Here is a 19956-nt window from a genome sequence, read left to right on the forward strand (position 1 = left end):
TTAAACATATACCTATAAAAAGTGAAATCAGAGAAACTGATCATTCTAAGTGGTCTCTTCATTTTTTCCCCCAGAGCTGTATATGTATATCCCAGTCATTATTTCTCATATCGCCCCACACTTCAGTGAATTTATTCCCTTATTTAAGCAGAAAAAATAAATAAATCTGGCGCCGGCTGCGACACACAGCGAGAGCCGTTATTGTTTTTCCTGCGTCTGAAGGCTTTTTACTTCAAACAAGATAATGTGTATAATCTTCCGAAGCACAGCAAATAAATCACTTTGGTTATGCTTGCAGTGTGCAGCATAATTTCAACCTGTATTTTGCCAGTTTTTGCATTGAGGATTTAACTGGAGAGAAAAAAAGAGCTTTACTTTAGATTTGCAGCACTGCAGAAAACACTCTTCCCCCACCCAATCTACGTACTTATAGTCAGTATCTGACGGCGCTGACTTCTCCTTCTCCGTGTTGTCTTTGCAGTCAGCTCTCTGTTCTCTGGGATGGCTCCCTGCTGTAATGCCAGAGTGATATAAGAGATACTGTACGCATGCAATAAGCTATGATGTGCTTCACCCACACAAATACAAACGTGAATAGAATTTCTACCGGGTCAATCAGTGGACAGCAGAAGTTGTGAACAGTTATGTTGCTCTGTTTTAGAACTGTAGCCTCCCTGTAGCTTTAGCAATGGCAGCTGGAGGAAGTCCGTGTCAGCCATGCCTCCAAATACTGGAACATCTTACTTGACGGTGCTATAAAATGCCTGGGAAATACATAATATTGCCAAGGGGTGGTCATTTATCGTAATGTTCATCATTTATTGTGAAAAATTTCTTAGCGCGATAAGAATTTTGGATTAAATATCAAATTATTGTAAATTTTATTGTTTTACCATTTTCTTCCCTATTTGTTCTATTAGAGCAGGGGTCCCCAAACTTTCTCCTGTGAGGGCCACATAACTTGTCCCTTCTCTGATGGGGGGCCGGGGTCAGTTTGTAACAGAAAAAGTGTGACGATTGTAAGAGTGCTAAACATAAAAATGTATTGTTTTTCAGAAAGCACAATCAAATAACCTTTTCTGGATTCTTCAGAGAACAAAAGTCAGGAAATAACACTATTTATGAAATAAATAATAACCAAATAACACTGGGTTCTCCACATAAAAAAAGGGATAGGGTCAATTATATGCATGTATAAAATAGTTACTAACTAGTAGTTAATAATAAATAAAGTTCATTACTAACATTTATTTTATTGCAAAAGTCCAACTTATCAAATAAAAATGCACATATATGAAAATACTCTGGTATTGTTCAGGGGGCCGGACCAAATGTGGAGGCGGGCCGCATCTGGCCCGCGGGCCGTAGTTTGGGGACCACTGTATTAGAGCATGAATAAATATCAGTACATTTGAAAACATGATTAAATGCAATTTCTGTGTGCAGTTTGCTTCTTTAAAGTAAGTGGTGTCCTAAAGTAGTCTAGTGAGAATGTTTTTTTTTTTTTTGAGAACTATATTTTTGCCATGCAGTTACAAATATATTTTAAAAAAAATCTTTTTTTTAATATAATTTTTATTGTTGTAATTGTAACACAAAATATTGAAATAAAATTCCAAGTACATATTGTGTACCCCTAATACTGCTTCATTAACAATCAAGAGAACATTTTGCTGTCCAGAAGACGAAGGGAAAAATATCGCCAACTACAAAATATTAGTAAAATATTTCAGTATCTCCTTTAACTATGAATCAGGTTATTGGGAAACAAAATGCTTTTTCATCACTTAGCAGTGAAAACCCTGCAAGAGCTGACTGCCCCCAACAACACAGCAGTCTTATTCATCAGCAAAGAGCCTTAAGACAGATTCAAACTTCCATCTCTAGTGAGTTGAGTGCAGCTGAAGTCACTGGAGTTTGGCTGTGAAGACGAAACCCAAATCATTAGCGTTGCATGGTAACGCTGCAACGTTACCGTCTGTTGCAGCTCCACAGGCAGCCGTGACGGATTTCACCAGAGCCGATTCTAACTTCAGCCACTGGCACGCAAAAATCATTTGCATCGGCCTTTTTCTTAACGCCCTCCAAACCTTTGAACATGAGAGGCTGCATTTTGAACGCTGCCTGCCACAACGAACGCACGTGTCTTTTGCAAGCAAGCGATGCATTCATGTGGTGCTGCTGCTGACTGAAGCATCCAGGCAGGATGAGTCATGTCTGGCAAAAAAAACAACAACAAACCTTTCTGTTGTGTAGAACAAATAAAGTTCATCAGCAAAGTTTGCCTTTGGCCAGTGAAGTGCAGTGCTTCTCAATTCCAGGCCTCAGTCCCCCCTGCTCTGCATGTTTTAGATGCATGAGGGGCCGGGGGAGCTGAGGACCGGAACTGAGAAGCACTGGGCTAGTGGGAGAAACATTACCTACACAGCATCTGGAAGATTGAAGCAATGGATGGATAAATTAATTGAGGAAAACAGTTGTTTGTTCCTTCAATGTTTACCCTGTTTTAATTTAAAAAAAAAAAGTTTTTAGAGAGCATGCTAGTCGAAAAACAATTTACAGATTTCCAAGCTGTTAGTTTCCCAAACAGTAAGCTAGTGTGTTAGTTTCCCACCAAAAACAGTAAGCTAGTGTGTTAGTTTCCCACCAAAAACAGTAAGCTAGTGTGTTAGCTACACACTAAATAGTGTGTTAGTTATTATTTTTTCCCCTTTTAATCCCAGTAAACTTCACCATTATATTTGACCAAAAGGGGGTGGGGGGGAAGGTGAAGGTTTATTGCAAAATCATAAACACTGAAATTGGAATATTCCTTCTGACTATTGTCATTTTCTTACTGTAAGACATACTTCTATTTCCAAGAAATGCTGGATACAAAACACAATTATCAGATGAACAGAACACACACCAGAATTACATAGCTACCGTCTTAGATTTCCTACACCTGTTTGCTGAGAAAGGCATCCTGCAATGGAAAGAACTTGTTTTCCCCGTGCCAGTGACTGATCAGATGGTATCTTTCTAGAGCATTGACACGTAAGGCGCTAACAGCAGCTGATTAAATCCTCGCTCAGAGTCACGTAGGACAGTCAGACTTTGTTTACTTTCAAAGCGTTTTTATGGTAAATAACCGCAGCAGGTGACATTAATGGACCATTCAGCCAGTTAGCTTTTGCTGACATGTCAGCACTTCGTATGTCTGTCATCCGCTCTTTCACCAATTACATTGAACATCACCGGCTGAGGGAAACCCGTCAGAGCTCTACAGCTCTAGTTGTGACTGTGGAAACGTGTGTTAGCTACACGCCAGCTAACATGCTAGCTAACACACCAGTTAGTGTGTTTAGTTGCCCTTCAAAAAACAGTAAGGTAGCGTGTTCGCTACACGCTAGCTAACACACCACCTTAGTGTGTTAGCTTATTTTCTGTCTCTGTTGAGAATTTTTGTTTACTCTCTAGCTGCTACTTTGCAGCGCAAAGGTATCCATACCCCTCATTTTCTTTTATTTTATTTCATTGTATGGCATCACAACCACAAAGCTTAAGTAAAAACATAAATGTGAAATGAAAGGAAGATAAAATGTGCTGAAATACATGTATAGTGCATCCGATTGCCTTCAGTGGTGGTGTAGTTGGAAAACAGTGTCCATGAGTTTCACTTTCAGATATGACTGACAAAAAATATTGCACTTTCATGCAATATTCAAATTTTTTGAGCTGCACTGGTTCTCCAAAATGGTCTGATTTACAAGTTGGTTTGAATGTAGAAAATAGACAAAATAGACCTCTTTACCACCAAACATCAAGTACTGCCAGCCTGTGGCCTTCGCTCATCAGCTCTTGTTCTTGAATGTTCTGGCTCAGTGTATTGATGTCCTGGTGATTTAAAGCAGCAGAGTTTTTCCTCTTCCCAAACAGCAGATTTAGTAGAAGGCTGATAGACAGCCTGATGATTAGTGTAATAAGTGTCATATCCACAGGCAGGCTGATCAAAGGAAGCTCAGTGTAGCTTTTATACCGCTCAGACCGCCACAATTTATATCCAATGAGGTACAAATATGTTATTAGTCAAAGCAGAACTTTGTTGGAGCCGAGCTGTGAGCCCATTCGACTAAGACTTCATAGTCTTATGGACAACGTTAAGTGAAATTGTTCTACAGTGCCTTTCAAGGGTTTTCATACCACCAAACATTTTTCAAATTGTATTCTCAAACTTCATTGAGTCTTTTTGGTATTTGTGTAACAGATTTCACAAATACCAAGTACAAATACCAAAGTACCAAATACCAAAGTATAGAACAGGTCCAAACTGAAGCCAGCTTTTAAAGCCACATGAGCAATTCAGAATGATGCTGCACCAGAGAGATGTGTAAATGCATCTGGGTCTAGCTGTCAGCTCTGACAGGGAAAAGCACCAAGGTGCCCACTGAGTCCACACATGCATTAAGTATCGCTGAATGGAAAGGTTGGCATGAAAAGGGGCTTAATGCTCACACGCCTGACTGAATAGCTCACATCGACCCCAGCACTTTGGTTTTTATCTCAGTCAAACTTTATGTCACTGATCAGCCCCTAAACCCCAAATCCATCATTCTGCTTTCATCAGCTACTCTATCAGCGGAGTCACTTTGATCGATATCCTGCTCGGGCCGTCGGCAAGGATTTTCCACTGAAGTCACTGAAATTCAAGGGTCTTTGTGTTGACAAGAGATGTGTTTCACCCAGTGATGGTTTCAAAAGGACTGGTGTTTAGCCAGTGTAGAGAAAAGTATTTACTCCCTTACAATTTCTTTGTTTCTTAACCGCATAACCTGAGTAAAATATAAAAGAGAGTTTCCAAATGACCCTGGTCCGGAGCAAAAAAGTAATAGCCCCCTAAAGCTTGTAACTAACTAACCTTCGACTGACCAAGAAAGACCTGTAGCAAGAACTGGTGACAACAACCACTGAGATTTTATGCTAAACTCTGACTGACTCCATGTCTGAACTCCAAGTTGTCCACTGCTACCAACTCTTATGGTCCATAAAGGTCAGCTCCTGTTTGCTCACAGCTGTGTAAATAAGCAAAATGGTGTTGTGGACTCTGTTCTTTGAAGAGATGAATAGTTTTCTGGAGAGTTTTAGCCCTGCCATGTCATAGCAGACATTTCTGTGGTCTGTTTGTGCTTCTCTGTAGCTTTTTCCCCCATAGTGCCAACCTTTTTTTGTACACAATTCACCTAGCATCAGGTCAGCAACAGAAGCCAGCGAATGGCAAAGACAAAGATCATCCAGAAAACTGTGGATAAATGTGCCATAATAGGCGCAAATAAAAGCTAGCCAGCTAGCAGGGGTATATTAGCAATAAAGACCTCTGTGCGCAACTCAAACTTTTTCCTGACAGCAAAGTCCCGCAAGAAAACAAACAGAATCAAAAATAAATAGTCCTGCCACAACAAAGTCTAAGGCCTGTGATTAAAGTATTTAAGACCAACTTTTTTATTTTTATTTTAAGGCCTTCATTTTAGATACATTAATTTAAGACTTTTTAAGGAGGGAGGGATTCAGATAAGTATAAAGAATTTACGACGGAGAATTTCATGTTGCCTGCGAGGAATCTGACGCTTGGACCTTCAGACAGGACACTCAGCCCAAACATATCTCAAAGTCCACCAAGAAACTGGCTTCAGAAGAAGCCCTGGAAGACATCAGACCGGCCATCACAGTCGCCTTGCTTGAACTTGACAGAAATGAACTGATTGGGTTTGAAACGGCCAGGATTCAGAACATAAACCCAGTAATGTTCATGAAGTAACGGCCTCTGCTGATAAGGAGTAACCTAGGTAAGACTCCTCAGGAACCCTGCCAGATGCTGGTGTCTGGGTATTAAATATGCTTGTGACAGATCATAACAACAAAGTCTGTATATTTGTACCTCCTCAGATATTTCTTGAGACTATCTGTAAAGATTTCTCAGAACAAAAGATCAGAGAGCAAAAACTCCAAACTTCTGGCCAAACCTGCTACACAAGCCGTCCTTGAAATATCAACTAAAACACAATTTGTCTTCAGTCTATCCTAGAAAGTTAAAGAACATTAATATTCCTCCTGACGTTTTTACCTTTTATGCTATAAAATAATATTTTATCCCGACGGGAGAAAACAATTTTCTGACAGGTTGGTTTTTGACCTGAAGCTAAGTCCAGTTTTGATTGATGACCTGCGTTGTTGTTTTTTTTTCCCCACTGTATATTTTAAACCGTCGCCATGATGGATACTGCTCAGCCTCGTTTTAGAGGGCGTTGGGTCAGAGCGTCCTCAGGGGAACGGCGCTGCTGCCCGCCGCCGGTGTTTATGTCCAGCTATTTTAAGTGAAGTTATTGAATGCAGGTAAAGAGGAGGACGGAGGCGTAAAGGTGAACCAGATTTATGGAGGCTCGACTTCTTCGGGTTTTTAAGCCGCTGATCGTTTTCACGGGTCAGATGTTCAGCGGCTTCTCCGTATACACACACACACACACACACGCACGCACACACACACACACACAGCTCATTTAAATTTCTCCCTGTTTGTCACATTAAAGGCACACATTTTTACATGCTTTATTTGAATTTTATGAGATAAGGGTCACTTAAAATCAAAAAACGATTCACGGTTTTGAAAGATTTTACATTTGTATTCTCTTTTGATAAGCCAGAATATAAAAACAGAAGTTTTTAAAGCATACTATAATATCCTCCTCATATCATGCAGCTCTGTTCAGTCCGTCATCTGAAAGTAAAAATGTGCGGATCAACTGCAGACCAAGCAGGTCATCGTCAGATGGTAGTTATTTATCTATTTTTTTTTTCTATGAAAATATTTTTCAGCAAAAGCACAAGAAGTAAAAATGCTGCTTCTGAAGACGTTGCAAGACATCTAATTAAAAAAAATACTGTCTTGTTATTACAGAAACAAGACAGTAAAAAAACGCGTTGCTTTTTAAGAGTAAGGAAAATGAAGAAATATTTTACTGGGAAGAAATAGCCTATTTCTTATCAAATCAAAGCCTGTTTCACAAAGCACTGTTTAGTGAAACGTCAGATGAAGTAAAAGTAATTTATTATGATATTATGATATTAAAGCAACAGAGGAAGTAAATCTTTAGTTGCCCTGCTAACAATGTCGGCTAACAGAAACTTTCCGTTAGGCTGCCCGACAACGCTTTTAAATCTCACATGTGCCAATATTTTAGCAACTCAGTAGAAAAAAAACCCCAATAACAAAGTGACAGACAAGATAGAAGTGATTTTTAGCGCAGTGTGAATGCAGCAACTGGCTAACTGTTAGCCACAGATGAAGCTAAATTTAGCATCTGCATCAGCGCTAAGCTGGCACAGCTAAATGTGAGATGCAAAAATATGAGTTAAAAAACAAGAACAGAGAGGTGAGGTGTATTAGAGCACAATATTTAATTGAGTCTATTTTTGACAGCAGAAAAGTCAGGATTTTTAGATTTCCCAGACAAATTGTAAATTGCCATGTCTTAAGTATGTTTTGTTACACTTTATCTTATTTTATTTTATCTAAAGGATAAAAAGAGAGGATATTTGTCTTTGGGGTACATGTAGCTTTTTTGTCACATTGTTGAGCGATGAGAGGAAAAACATATTCATAATGTTCATCTTAATTCATCTTTGCCTGTTTTATGCAGGTCAGGACCTGTAGCTCAGCGTTTGCTGCTTTTCAGCAGGTGAATTTTATTCCGCTCACTACCCCCAGTGGAGTCTCTGACATTTGCTGTTTGCCATTCGTATTCCCTCGCACGCTGTGAAACATCTGGTTAGGTTTCAAATTCATCGTGGTCATTAAAAGGTAATGTTACAGATGTGAAGCGAATCCATCAGTAATGGTTTTGCATTTAGAAAAGTCCTCACAGTTTACTTGTTGTCTTTTTCCTCTCAGGAGAACTGCATCTCTTGACAGCGTTTCTAATTTTACTGGAACCTGCTGAGCTCCGGCCATTCAGGACTTGTTGGGTCATTAGGTGTTAGAGGAAAACATAAAAGATATTTTACTGGCCTGGCCAGAGGCCAGTTGGCACCTGTGTCGACTGAAGATCTGATCAAATGGGATCAAGAGCATGGGCATGGATTCCTAAACAGGTGTGTTCTGCCGCCAGTTTTCTCTGCTATACAAATGTGTTTTGAAAAATTGATGGTTCCACTTGTGAGACCATCTGGGAAATGATTTTGAAAGGACAAAATCCCATTACTGGACATTTACTGGTCAAATTTGACCCAAGGCTTTCAGTCACACTGAGCAGTGAGTAAAATAAAATAAACCCAACAGACGTTATTCCCGCTAACCAATAGCTGTAAAACTGTAAATTTCTGATATGGGTAAAATCACAAACAATGTCAACTTCCTGTCTAGGGCAGCATGAACTTCAACATTCATGTTAAAAATTACAACAAATAAAGTCCTTATTGGGCCTCATGGAATACATTTCTTTAAAAAATAAAATAACTTGCAATATGCTGGGCTGTTAGCAAACAGGCTAACAAAAGCCTGTTTTCTAGTTGCTAGCCCCTTGCTATGTGAGTCCCTTAATCCTGTCACATTAGTTGGTCCTACATTTTTGAAACTGTGAAAAATCAGCCACTCTGCCTTCAATTCTTTTTATTTGTTCATTTAAAGCAGGAACAATGTGTAAAAAAAACTTTAATAAAAGCTGCTTTGTGCCATATTTAGCTTAAGCTAATTTCCATTTGTAGTCCCTGAGCAAGTGAGATATTAAAACAGTTATCATAAAACATACATTGGAAGTCCCAATATATCCTATATAAAAAATTGCTTCGTTGCTTAAGCTACTTAAGCTCTAGCATATTAAAGCAAAAATAAAAAAGTTATTTTTAATTTGATATCTCTAAATAAAATGTAATGCAACCAGCTGCTTTCAGAATTCTTACTTCTCACATTAACATACATTAAAGTAACCGAGAGAAAAAAACAACATTATTGTGGCTTAATTTTAGAATCATTTTCCATCTGTGTACACAAACAACCATTTAATTGCTGAAGAAAGTTGGAAGTAGACGCAGGAATGAACTATCTGGCATTTAGCGGGCCTACGTGGAAACTGGAGGAAATGAGGCAAAAATATTTGTGAGTCATCATCACTGCAGATATTTTAATATTAATTTCCAATGTGATTACTTTAATGCCCCCGTTAGATTAGATAAGCTCAGCTCTGGGACGTGAAGTCTATATTTTCTCCATTTTCTCAGAGTGATTGAGGGTTGTGTGCCTCCATGATTTGGTCGCGATGAGGCGATCAGGATGAGGAATTCACACGGATCAATAAGGAGTCGAGGAAAGCTCAGAACCTGAACCACGCCGCCGTGCATTTGCTTTGACGGGAGCGTTCGCCGCCGTCGTCTGAATATGTACGGCTGATAAAACGGCAAGCTGTCGCAACAGTGGAGACCTTTCAGCGGGTAATTGCAGAAAACAGCAACAGCAACTGTTGACATTTACTTCGCTGACGGCACTAAAACTTCAAACTTCCTGGAGTCATCTGGCCAATTACTGCAGCAGCCACTGGCTTTTACGGAAATGCCACAGTTCAGCTTATGTAGAAGGGTATTTTTCATTTAGGCGGTGTAAATACAAACAGATGTTTTTAAGCTTAGAAAGTAATTGAGCCAAGTGTTTGCAATACCTGGAAAAGTCGTTTATATCACCGTAAAGGAAATTTGTCTCACTGTTCTTAGCAGAGTTGTGCACTGGATTTTATTTTGGTTTATTTTGAACACAGGTTTTGTACAAAATGCTTAAGTCTGATTATAAAAACAAACTGTAAATTAAAAGCAATAAAAAAATATATCTACATTTATTTTAAAGTCTTGGGAATAATATACACATTTGAGCATCTTAAATGCAGGGATTCTTCACACATTTTGGTAAGAAGTTGTTTTGGACTTGAAACTCCACAACAAATCCTCTTTTTCATGGTTGAGTTTGGAACAGTGTTAATATTTTTGCCTTAAAATAGGCTTTTCCCTTAAACAAATGAAATAATCATTTTTGAAAATTTGACTTTCTATTTATTCAGGCTATTTTGAATCAAATTCAAAATCAGTTTGACGAGCTGAAATACTGCAGCCACAGAAAAGCAAAAAGTAGATGAAATCTGTACGAGGCATTGCTGGACTGGAAATTGGACATCCACGGCCGTTGCCCGCTCGGGTTTATAGTGGCATCTATTTTCATCTTTTCTACTTCTGATTTTCACGATTGATACTGGACTGGTCCAGTCACAGCCCAGCGATTAGGAAGTGGTGAACTTCAGTCTACCTACGAGGCAAATGCTTTTTCTCATCACTGCAGACACAATTCCAACCGGGATAACCTGTAAAACAATTACAGGAGTCAATTTAATCACTGCAAACACTAACGTTATTCTGAACGTTCTCCTGCTTCTGTCAGCCTGTACTTCGTTTCCGAATCCACCGGAAAGTCAACCTACAGAGCTATGGATGTGGATCAGCTGATAGTACAAAGGGATGGTAAGTCATACGTTCATACCAAGTCTGTGGCCAATGCCCGTTTGAGCAGAAGTTGCTGTTTTGTCAGGATACTTTAGCTCTTACTCACTTCTGTGTGTTTATGTAATGAACACCTGCTTCGCTTTTACATGTTGCTTATGGCAGACAGACTGAAATTACAATGTGTTGCCAGAGACCAATAAAGAGAGGCTGTGTCACTGAAATCCATTGCAAAGAAACGAATTGAAGGAGCTTGAATTTTTGTGGAGTCTTAGAATGCTTTACTGATTAAAAAAAAAAATCATAAAATTCAAATATCTTCACCTTGTGTACAAGCAGCGGAATTTAGCTGTCACTTCATTATCCGCGTTTGCATTGCAATTGCTCAAAAAACATTGTCAACATTTTGTCTATGTAAAAAAAACAAACAAAAAAAACCGACCACAATTCGCAATTGTTGTGTTTCTCCCAAATGAGAAAAGCAGTTAAAACCACCGTTAGTTACAGCCCATATTGTAAAACAGGAGAAGGCCAAACTGATTCATCACCTCGGCTCTCAGAATTAACAAATATCAAAGGGATGCATTTCTAAAAGCCCGTTTTATTAACTGAACTCCTCGAAATTCTCCCCTTTCTTAGTATTGCATCAAATTAAAAAAAAAAAAAAAAAAATCTTCAAAGCTAATGCTCACCTAAGAAGTGGATGTATTATGCAAGACAATTGGGATTATATTAGCAAAACCCCCCCCCCCAAAAAAAACAACCTTTGAAGCTAGAAATTGCCCGGACTCAATGCAGCTGTGATTGAAAAGAGCAGATTATCAGTAAAAGGTGGAATAAGCCCAGCTGCAGTTTTACGTAATGTTCCCCAGATGTCCTGGCCTCACACTACACTCAAAACACAATGTTCTACCATCAACAGCTACCTGAAACTTTTACTCTTTTTATCCTACATATCAGTGAATTCTGCTTAAATACTGCAGCAGCGGTTTTTCTCTCGGTTGCTTTTAAATTTCTGTCTCCAACAGCAGAGTGAGGATAATAAATGATATTTGATAGATTAGAGATGAGAACTGTTCCTTTATTTGTTTCCAAACATCGGAAACTTCTGTGAACAAATTGTACCCTCTTATGACACTCTTCAGAAATTTTTTAAATTTCAGTAAACTGAAATAAAGGAAAACGGTCATTAATGGGGAAAAAGCTATGACTATAATTATAAGTTTTGCAAAGATTTAAAATGTGCGATTATGAATCTATTGACTGATGTGAAATAGATTTTTAAAATTTTTTCACCAACACCAGCAGTTTACGTCAGCACTCCATACCCCTCCTGGCGGCGACGCTACGAAATAAAACTAAACCAACATCTGAAAAATCCCAAACCATTCCAACCCTGGGCTGCACTTGATGTTATTTCAGATTCAAAGAAACGGAGCACACATTCACTGAATTTCATGACACTTTTACACTAAATATGACTTTGCATTTATGACAAAACTGCAGCACTAACAACACTACTATGCATCGTTCTGCTCAAACTTCTGAACGAGTGGCAGGGATTAGCAGATTGAGACGGAGGAGGGAGGTCTCCATGCCCCACTCTCTGCTGCATGACCTTAAACGGCTTGCAGCTGGCTCCTCTGGTGGCGTTTCTTTGTTCTTCAGTCATCAGCCAAAGACTCACAGCGATGTTAAATGAAAAAAAGGCCTCAGCTTAATCAGTGCCGCCTTTCGGCTCTGAGGCGGTCACGGGTTTTTGGTCGACCCGGCTGCTCGTTGTTTGGGTTTCTATGGAGCGCTGTCACGATCCAGAGGCAGACCTGACTGGTGCGTTCCCAGTATGTTGTTCTTTCCGTTTTGCGTGTCGGTGTGGAAACTGAATCACGGTCGTCTTAAAATCAAGAGCGTATACGGCAAAGTCCGTGAGATATACATCTCTCTGGGATCAGGTTGGCCTGAGACGGGCGAAATCTAAAAGTATAAAAGTCGATTAAGCTTAATCAGTGCAGTCGTGGATGTGAACCGCAGAGAAAGTTGCAGTACTTGAACTCCACGCTTGCTGATGAAAAGGAATAAAATAAAAAAATGAAATGGAAGGCAGATGACACAATGGGGACTTCTGAGTCATAAAACTGTCTGCCAAGTTAATGAATCTATAAAAGAACACATTACCCTCATTGCTCAGTTGGTAGTTCACAGTTTTCAGTATCTGGCATTCAGTATTTTTTTCTTCTAAACAAGCGCACAGATGAAATATGAAAAAATAAAATCATGCGGGGGGAAAAACCCGCTTCAGGCGGAAATGAACTCTTTAAACCCAAAGTTTCAAATCTCCGCTTGAATATTTTTGCTTATTTCAATAGTACGCAGTTCTTTAATTGTCCTGTGAGTAAATATATTTGCCCATTTATCCATAACAACTGGAACTTTTAATGTCTAGTATGTTATTTTCGCAATTTACTTAATTTATTAAAAGCGTGCCTCCCAGATTCATTTCAAATTATCGTAATAACCCGATGTTGGCCGGAAAGCGCAACGTCTCCCCTTCCAGAAATGGTTGGAAATTTTCAGACAGCGTCGCGGAATTACGGTCCTCCAAATGGGCTGCGTCATCGCCGATGCGTTCGGCCTAGAAGGCTAAAATGAAAAATTAAAACACCCCCCCTCGCTTATTTAATGTTCGTCCAGCTACACTTTCCTGGAGTGTAGGAAAGTCAAATGTTGAGAGAGAAACAAGAGATGAACACACGGAGGACGTGACTCATCTGAGGGAAGCGGCGCGGCGACTCGTGGCCCGCGGGGCAGAGAGCAGCTGTTGGGCTCCGCGTAATTAAAGCTCCGCTTACACACCTGCAGCCTGCACAAGATTTACATGGCTTGTAAATTATACACCAGTGCCGTAGAGCCCCTCCGATCCCTCACAGATTAGATTTGTGATGAAATGGTTTGTTTTGGGATGGACTTCATCCTGCTGCCAATACAAAAGGCTTTCTACGTGTCTTCCGGTCTGTTTGGCGTCACTTTGGGAGTAAATACCGGTGGAGGTGATGGATGCCGCTGAGAGCCAGAGAATAATTAAGGTGCATTGTTCAGATTGTTTGGAAGTTGGAAGAGGAAGCGGTGCATAGAAAACCCTCCGAGACGCTCCACGGCCAGACACCTGACAGAAGATACTGAATATTTTCAATGTCTTCCTTTGACATTTCTTCCTGTTTTGGCAGCTCTCTGTACAAAACAAGGAGGAAACGTTTCTTTCCAAGAAGCAAATAAGAAGCAACAGAAAGTGAGACAGATAGTCATACAAAAAAATAGTTATACACTCCACAGATGATAGCTGTGAAACTTTAGACTCTTCAGTACCACAAAGGTGTGAAGTATATGAAAGTCATCACCCAGAAACCGTAGCAACCGATGGAGATGGACATCTAGGTGACATGGAACAGCAACGGAGAATTGATTCTCCAAGTTTCTTTCTACCTTGTAATAAAAATCGTTTGTTGCGAATCCCCAAATACGCCGAGAGTTGCACTGTAAAATCAAGAAATCATCTAAACCAGCGTTTCCCAATTCCGGTCCTCAGGCCTCCCTGCTCTGCATGTTTTAGATGTGCCTCTATTCCAGAGCAGCTGATTCAAATGATTGCATGACCATCAAGTGCTGCAGAAACCTGTTGATCACCCATAGATTCAATCCAGGTGTGTAGCAGAAGGGAAACACCTAAAACATGCAGGGCAGGGGGGCCTGAGGACCGGAATTGGGAAACGCCGATCTAAACAAAAGCGATGCTAAACTAGTACCAACTGACCGTCCTTTGGCAGCGGTTTAGACATCCGTTCGACGTCACGCTCAAGGCGTATGACCTTGACATTTAGGGCTAGTTTAATAGTGCTAAGTTAAAGGTAGTTTTGCTTTGTTTGTTTCATGTTGCCTTAGCTAATTTTGTATTTGTTTGTTTCTTTGTGATGTTGTGCCTCCCTCGTGTGGCAGATCTAGGTTACTGCACCCCTATTAAATTCCATTCATAGTTCTTTGTACTTCGTTTGAAGGTCAGTTTTGTTTGTGTTCAAACTCAGTTGAGTTGGGTCCAAATCTGTTATTTGATATATATATTTTTTTTATTATTGAAACTTGATGCTTTAACTATTTTTTTGGAATTATTGTTTCTAATTTTTGAACACCTTTTGTCCTTTTTTAAGTCTGGCTCATATAAAAGCATATTAAAAGGCGAAAATGAAAATAGTGGACCGGATGAATAAAATCATATGGAAAGTTATTTTCATCCGTTATAAGACTTTTAATGAAGAAGTAGCCCTCTTTCTATTTGGCATAAAATGTGTGTTTTTGCAGTCTAACTAAATCTGAGTAAACTCCTTTCAGACTCATAGTTCTTTGGTTACGCGTTCATGGGCCACTTGGGTTGAAGCCATTTAATTAGCAGGAGTTTCAAGGCCAAAAAATAAGACAAAATAAAAAATAGCACGGTGATGTAACATTGTTAGTTTGTTTTGATCCTCGGCTTCATTTTGTCTTGTTCCAACATTCTCTGCTCCCCAGAGTCAGACTCAGCCTCTTTTCTGGTGTTTTTTTTATTTTCCCCCCGTCTGTCGCCTGTTTTCGATTTGTTCTTCCCTGATGGTTTTTTTCCCCCCCCCACACTAATTCCATTAAATTCCAACTTCATCCTCTGTCCTATCAATTTCTCCTTCTGCTATCCACTCTGGCTCACTCCACAACACATATCTGACCTCTGCAGACCTTTTCTTTTGCCACTGTCACACCATTTAGACCTTTAAAACCCAACAGTCTCAGATTAACTCGTGCTTTTGCCCTTTAGCTTTCGGTTGAGACTTTAACTTTTGGTAAATTATTGTGTGGTTATTCCTTTGTAGGTTTTACTGCCAAGCAGTAATTGTATTTGGATACAACACTTTATTCTAATGTGACAATGATTTTTTTTAAACCTTCAAAAGATAGCGCATTATGTAGAAAATATACTCCAGGTTCTTTATGTAAATTTTGGATAGTAAAAAAAACCCCAATAACATTGTCCTGTTTGTAATTTAATTTCCTTTATGTTTGCTTTCCGATCATTTCTGGGGGTTTTGTAATGTCATGCCAAATTTGGTTCATTTCCTGTTGTTAATTGTCATTAGGATGAATTTTGATATGAATTTTGGTGCTTTTCTCCTTTGTCATTCATTAGTTAATTCATTAATAGGGAAAAAAAAAAAAGTGAGTTTTTTTTCCGAAATTAAGCAAATAAATGTTTGTAATTCCAAATTTCGTAATTGTATAGTCAATGAAAACTCAGCTGGTGTCATAGAAAGCCGTGGGTCAAATATGACCAGTAACACATTGCTCATTTCAATCCGTATTCCCATAAAACACAAGATCCAAAAATAACATTAATACAAATTCATAAATAGAAATGAGAAAAACAATGAAAATTAAAACAATATGTGGTCGGGAAAGGCCTGTATCAAAGTGCTAGTGTCTTTTATAATATGTTCCAGACAAATGGCGACTGAAACATGAAGTTCCTTAAAAGGTTTCCTTTTAGGAAAGCAGTTGATGGTTGTCTATGAGGAAACTGGTGAGAAAATCACCCAGCCTCCTCAATCCCTAGAGAAAACCATAGCTACGCTATGCTCCAGGTTACTTTATAGAACATTTTCCACAGGTATTCTACATGTTGCAGCCAAAAGGAAACGCTCCGTCTGTCTTTGTTTGCTTCAATGCACTTCCTCTCCTTGGTGTTGTCAGGCCGGTCTGTTGTGATTACGATGTGGGAGTTTAGGGAGCAGCAGCAGCAGCCTCAGTCACCGTCTCCTTTCAGATTCCACCTGCTTCCCTGCGTGCTATATTTACCTGACGTTGCTGTTCATGAGATGTGACAGCCTGCCTAGCAACTGTACTGTTGTGTGGTACCACTGTCAAGGAAATTCAGGCTCATTTTTCAAACAGTAGTTGCAAGCAAAGTTAGACTTTTTGCTGCCCTACTGAACAAAAAAGAAGCCATTATTATGAGATTATTTTTAAGCTAGTGGCTTGGAAGAACATTGGCATCCTTACAGTTTTGCAACCTGTTGTGATATTAAAATAATTTGGATTTCAATGAGACATTTTTAATATACTGACGAAATAGAAAATTTAATTAGCTTCACAAAAAAGGCTGTCAAACCCTTTTTGTCATGAATCGACTTGTAATTAGCCAAATTTTGAGAAAGCTACGTCCAGGCCTGAATACGTTTACAAAGAACTAAAGTTTTATAAAGTGCAATGAAGACCTTTTCCTGTAGCACTACTTACCAGCTGTGCTACTCGTCCAACACAGCGGCTTCAGAGCAGCTTTCTAACTAAACCCTCCTGTTGGGGGGAATAAAAGCTCTCCATAGCTATAAACTTTGTCAGAAACAACAAAAAAGAGAGGTTCTTCAAAAATAAGAAATTATAATTAAACTACTTCTTTTTAAAAACATCATTAAAAGATCTTGATTCATTACTACAGCCAAAGCTGGACCATTAAAGTCGCCTTGAGGCGCTTTGAAGTGAGGAGAAGCAGCACAGTGTCTGGTGAAGGACCACCGTGGTTGGGCTTTATCCCGGCTTAAGAGCTGGCTGCCCACCAGGATATCTATTGACTGTCTGAAGAGATTATAGACAGTCTTGCAGCACTAGGGCTTAGGCTAACCCTTACGAAATCCTATAGTAACACTTTGAGAATTATGACTGACTTAGAGGGTTTTTTTCCTCCAACTTGTATTGAATTTCTTACTAAGCCATACATGCTTAATCAGAAGGAGTGATGTATTTCACAAAGTTCAAAGACTTTCACCTTTTGCTCCGTTTTTGCTGTCGGCCATTCTTTTCATCTATAGTTTTCCTTTTAAATATAATTTCATACAGAAGTGTAGGCAATATCTTGCTACTTTGTGAAGAGCAAGTGGGGAAAGATTAAGGGGGAGGGAGGGGGGTTGTGCACCATCCCTGCAGTTTTCACATAATTCATGCACAGCGTCCAATCATGCTACGGTAGAGACTCAGATGAAGAGATGCGGAGGGGAATCCATCACATTAATAGAGTTGGTTTTCACCTGCTGAGCATGCTACATGAGCACCGTGTAGCATTTCCTGACAGGCAGGAATGTATGCAAGAGGGTTTATTACCTTAGTTTATTACCAACTAAGATGTTGGGAGAGGAATACCAACTTGGTGAAGTTTGGTATTTCTTGAAAAACAAAGAACTATTGAGGAGAGTTCCACAGTAATGAGTCTAGTTTTATTCCCTAAGAGATTACTTCCTATCACACCAGCCCTGTTTAGTCCGCTTTAATCAAACTCTAGTTAATTTGCCTAGAAATTCGGGTTCTTACCCCCGAAAGACAAACATTTTTTAGTTTGCTTGTTGAGTCTTATTTCTTGACTTCGTCTTTAGGAGAAGTCAAGCTTAGGAGATAGGGTGAGGAGCGTCATCAGCCAACGGGGAGGTCTGAGTCGTTCCAAGCATCCGAAGGACTCAACTGAAGGGATTTTGACAATCTCAGGTGAGAGGGGTGAACAGGTTTTTCTTTCCTTTTTGTGGGCTCTAGTGTCCCTTATATGAATGAAGGCTGACAGGAAAGGGAGGAAGACATGCGGCAAACGTCGCCGGGTCCGGGAATCGAACCCGTGACGGCCGCGTCGAGGACTCAAGGCCTCCAAACATGGGTCGCGCTATCCCCTACGCCGCCACAGCACGCCAGTGAACAGGTTTTCAATCAGTTTTGATTATTTGACACAGTGCAGTGTGAAGATGAACTGCAGCAGTTGAAAATGTAAGAAATGTGGCAATTTTGGTCCTCAATCAAACCGAGTCTCAACTACTCATCTCTGTGTGATTTCTGAAAGGAGAGCGGAAGTCAACCCTCTGAGCCACCATGTGGTGTCGTGATGTGTTTTGGGAAAGCTGTTTTTTTTTTTTCCTCCAACATGTATCTGCTCGCCCTCATCCAACTGCCCGCCAAGAAAGACTCTCTGGTTGTGAACAACTGCACCGTTGAGTGTTTGAGAGCCACCAAAGGCACATGTGCATTTTGTGACTCAGTGAAGTGCAGAACACTCATTCCACTTGACCTGCCTCCTGTTGTCTGGGCACTTGAAGCATTTGGCTGCTTATTCTGGCTTTGAAATAGAACACATCCTTGTACTGTAGTGCGTTTACATTAAACTCTCTGCACTTTTTGTGGCTTTTACTTTTCAGAAGCTACATCTTTACCAGAGAGGTTTCGATCTTATTGGCTTTTTTGGTCCTTGTTTGATGGATATGACAAGAAGAAACATATGAATATGTGGTTAGGTGATAACTTCTGAAGCTTTGAAAAATTGTTGTATGTTATTAGATTTTCAATTTCTAACTTTGCTGTCCACAAATTTAAGTCAGCTCTTTATTTGGAGTAAAGGTCGGTGGAAATATTGTAGACGTTTTTACAACAGAGATTTCTAATAACTTGTGTATTATGAGGGCGTAGAGGTGATAGGAATTGAGTCACGTATTTCTGACTTGTTTTTGTAGACACACGAAGATTGATGGAGTTTTTGTTTGTCTGTAACAGACCAAGTTACATGTTAACATAGGAGCCCTTCTTTGACATCACCTGCACAATTCTTGCATCCATTGAACTTGTGAGTTTGTGGAAAGTTTCTGCTTGAATTTCTTTGCAGGATGTCAGAAAACCTTCCCAGAGCTGCTGGTTTGATATGAACTGCATTCCACCCTCAGATCTTCTGCTTGAGGAAACTCCAAAGGTTCTCAATAGGGTTGAGGTCAGAGGTCAGAGGTCAGAGGAGGATGGTCACCACACCATGGATCTCTCCCCTTTAATGCCCATAGGAGCTAATGACACAGTGGTATTCCTTACAGCATTCATTGTTATGCATGAAGATGATTTTGCTACTGAAGGTACGGCTCTTCTTTTTGAACCATGATAGAAAGTGATCAGTCAGAAAATCTATAAATTTAATAACACAACAAAAAATGTAATCTTTATAAATCCAATCTGCATAATAATTTGGAACACGGTGTAGAGATAACTTATCGTCATAAAATGGTGATCATCATAACTGATCATTCTGTTTATGACATAAATTTCCAAAGGGATTATGGGACTTCCCCTCCACCACCAGCTCATAAATGAGAAGTCGACTCTGTTTTCTGTGTCTCGTATGCTGGAGGAAATAATGACCAGTGCCAAACTGCTAATGGCTGGACAGTGATAAAATAAAAAGTCTTGTGAAACAGCGGGACGTTAGTACTAAGAACAATAAGCTAGCGCTATCATACACCAAGCCGTAGTCATTAGCACAGCTGTGTGTGGGGGATCAACAGCATATTAGGCAGAGGTCATGGCGCATTTCAATCAGCCTTTTAATGGGCCTGCTTAAGCTATCCGTTTCTGTTTTGGACT

At 39.7% G+C, this 19956-nt stretch overlaps 1 long non-coding RNA gene across 1 annotated transcript in view; it reads left to right on the forward strand.

The window, feature by feature from the left end:
* Window positions 1-8116, forward strand: part of LOC111609953 — a 30532-nt gene extending 22416 nt beyond the window's left edge. The window contains exons 5-6 of the long non-coding RNA XR_002753417.1: window positions 7674-7834; window positions 7925-8116. This is a non-coding gene — a long non-coding RNA (uncharacterized LOC111609953). The remainder of the gene's footprint in view (window positions 1-7673; window positions 7835-7924) is intronic.
* The last annotated feature ends 11840 nt before the right edge of the window (window positions 8117-19956 follow it).

This window comes from Xiphophorus maculatus, chromosome 10, assembly GCF_002775205.1.
Source record: "Xiphophorus maculatus strain JP 163 A chromosome 10, X_maculatus-5.0-male, whole genome shotgun sequence".
In the NCBI taxonomy this organism is placed as follows: domain Eukaryota; kingdom Metazoa; phylum Chordata; class Actinopteri; order Cyprinodontiformes; family Poeciliidae; genus Xiphophorus; species Xiphophorus maculatus.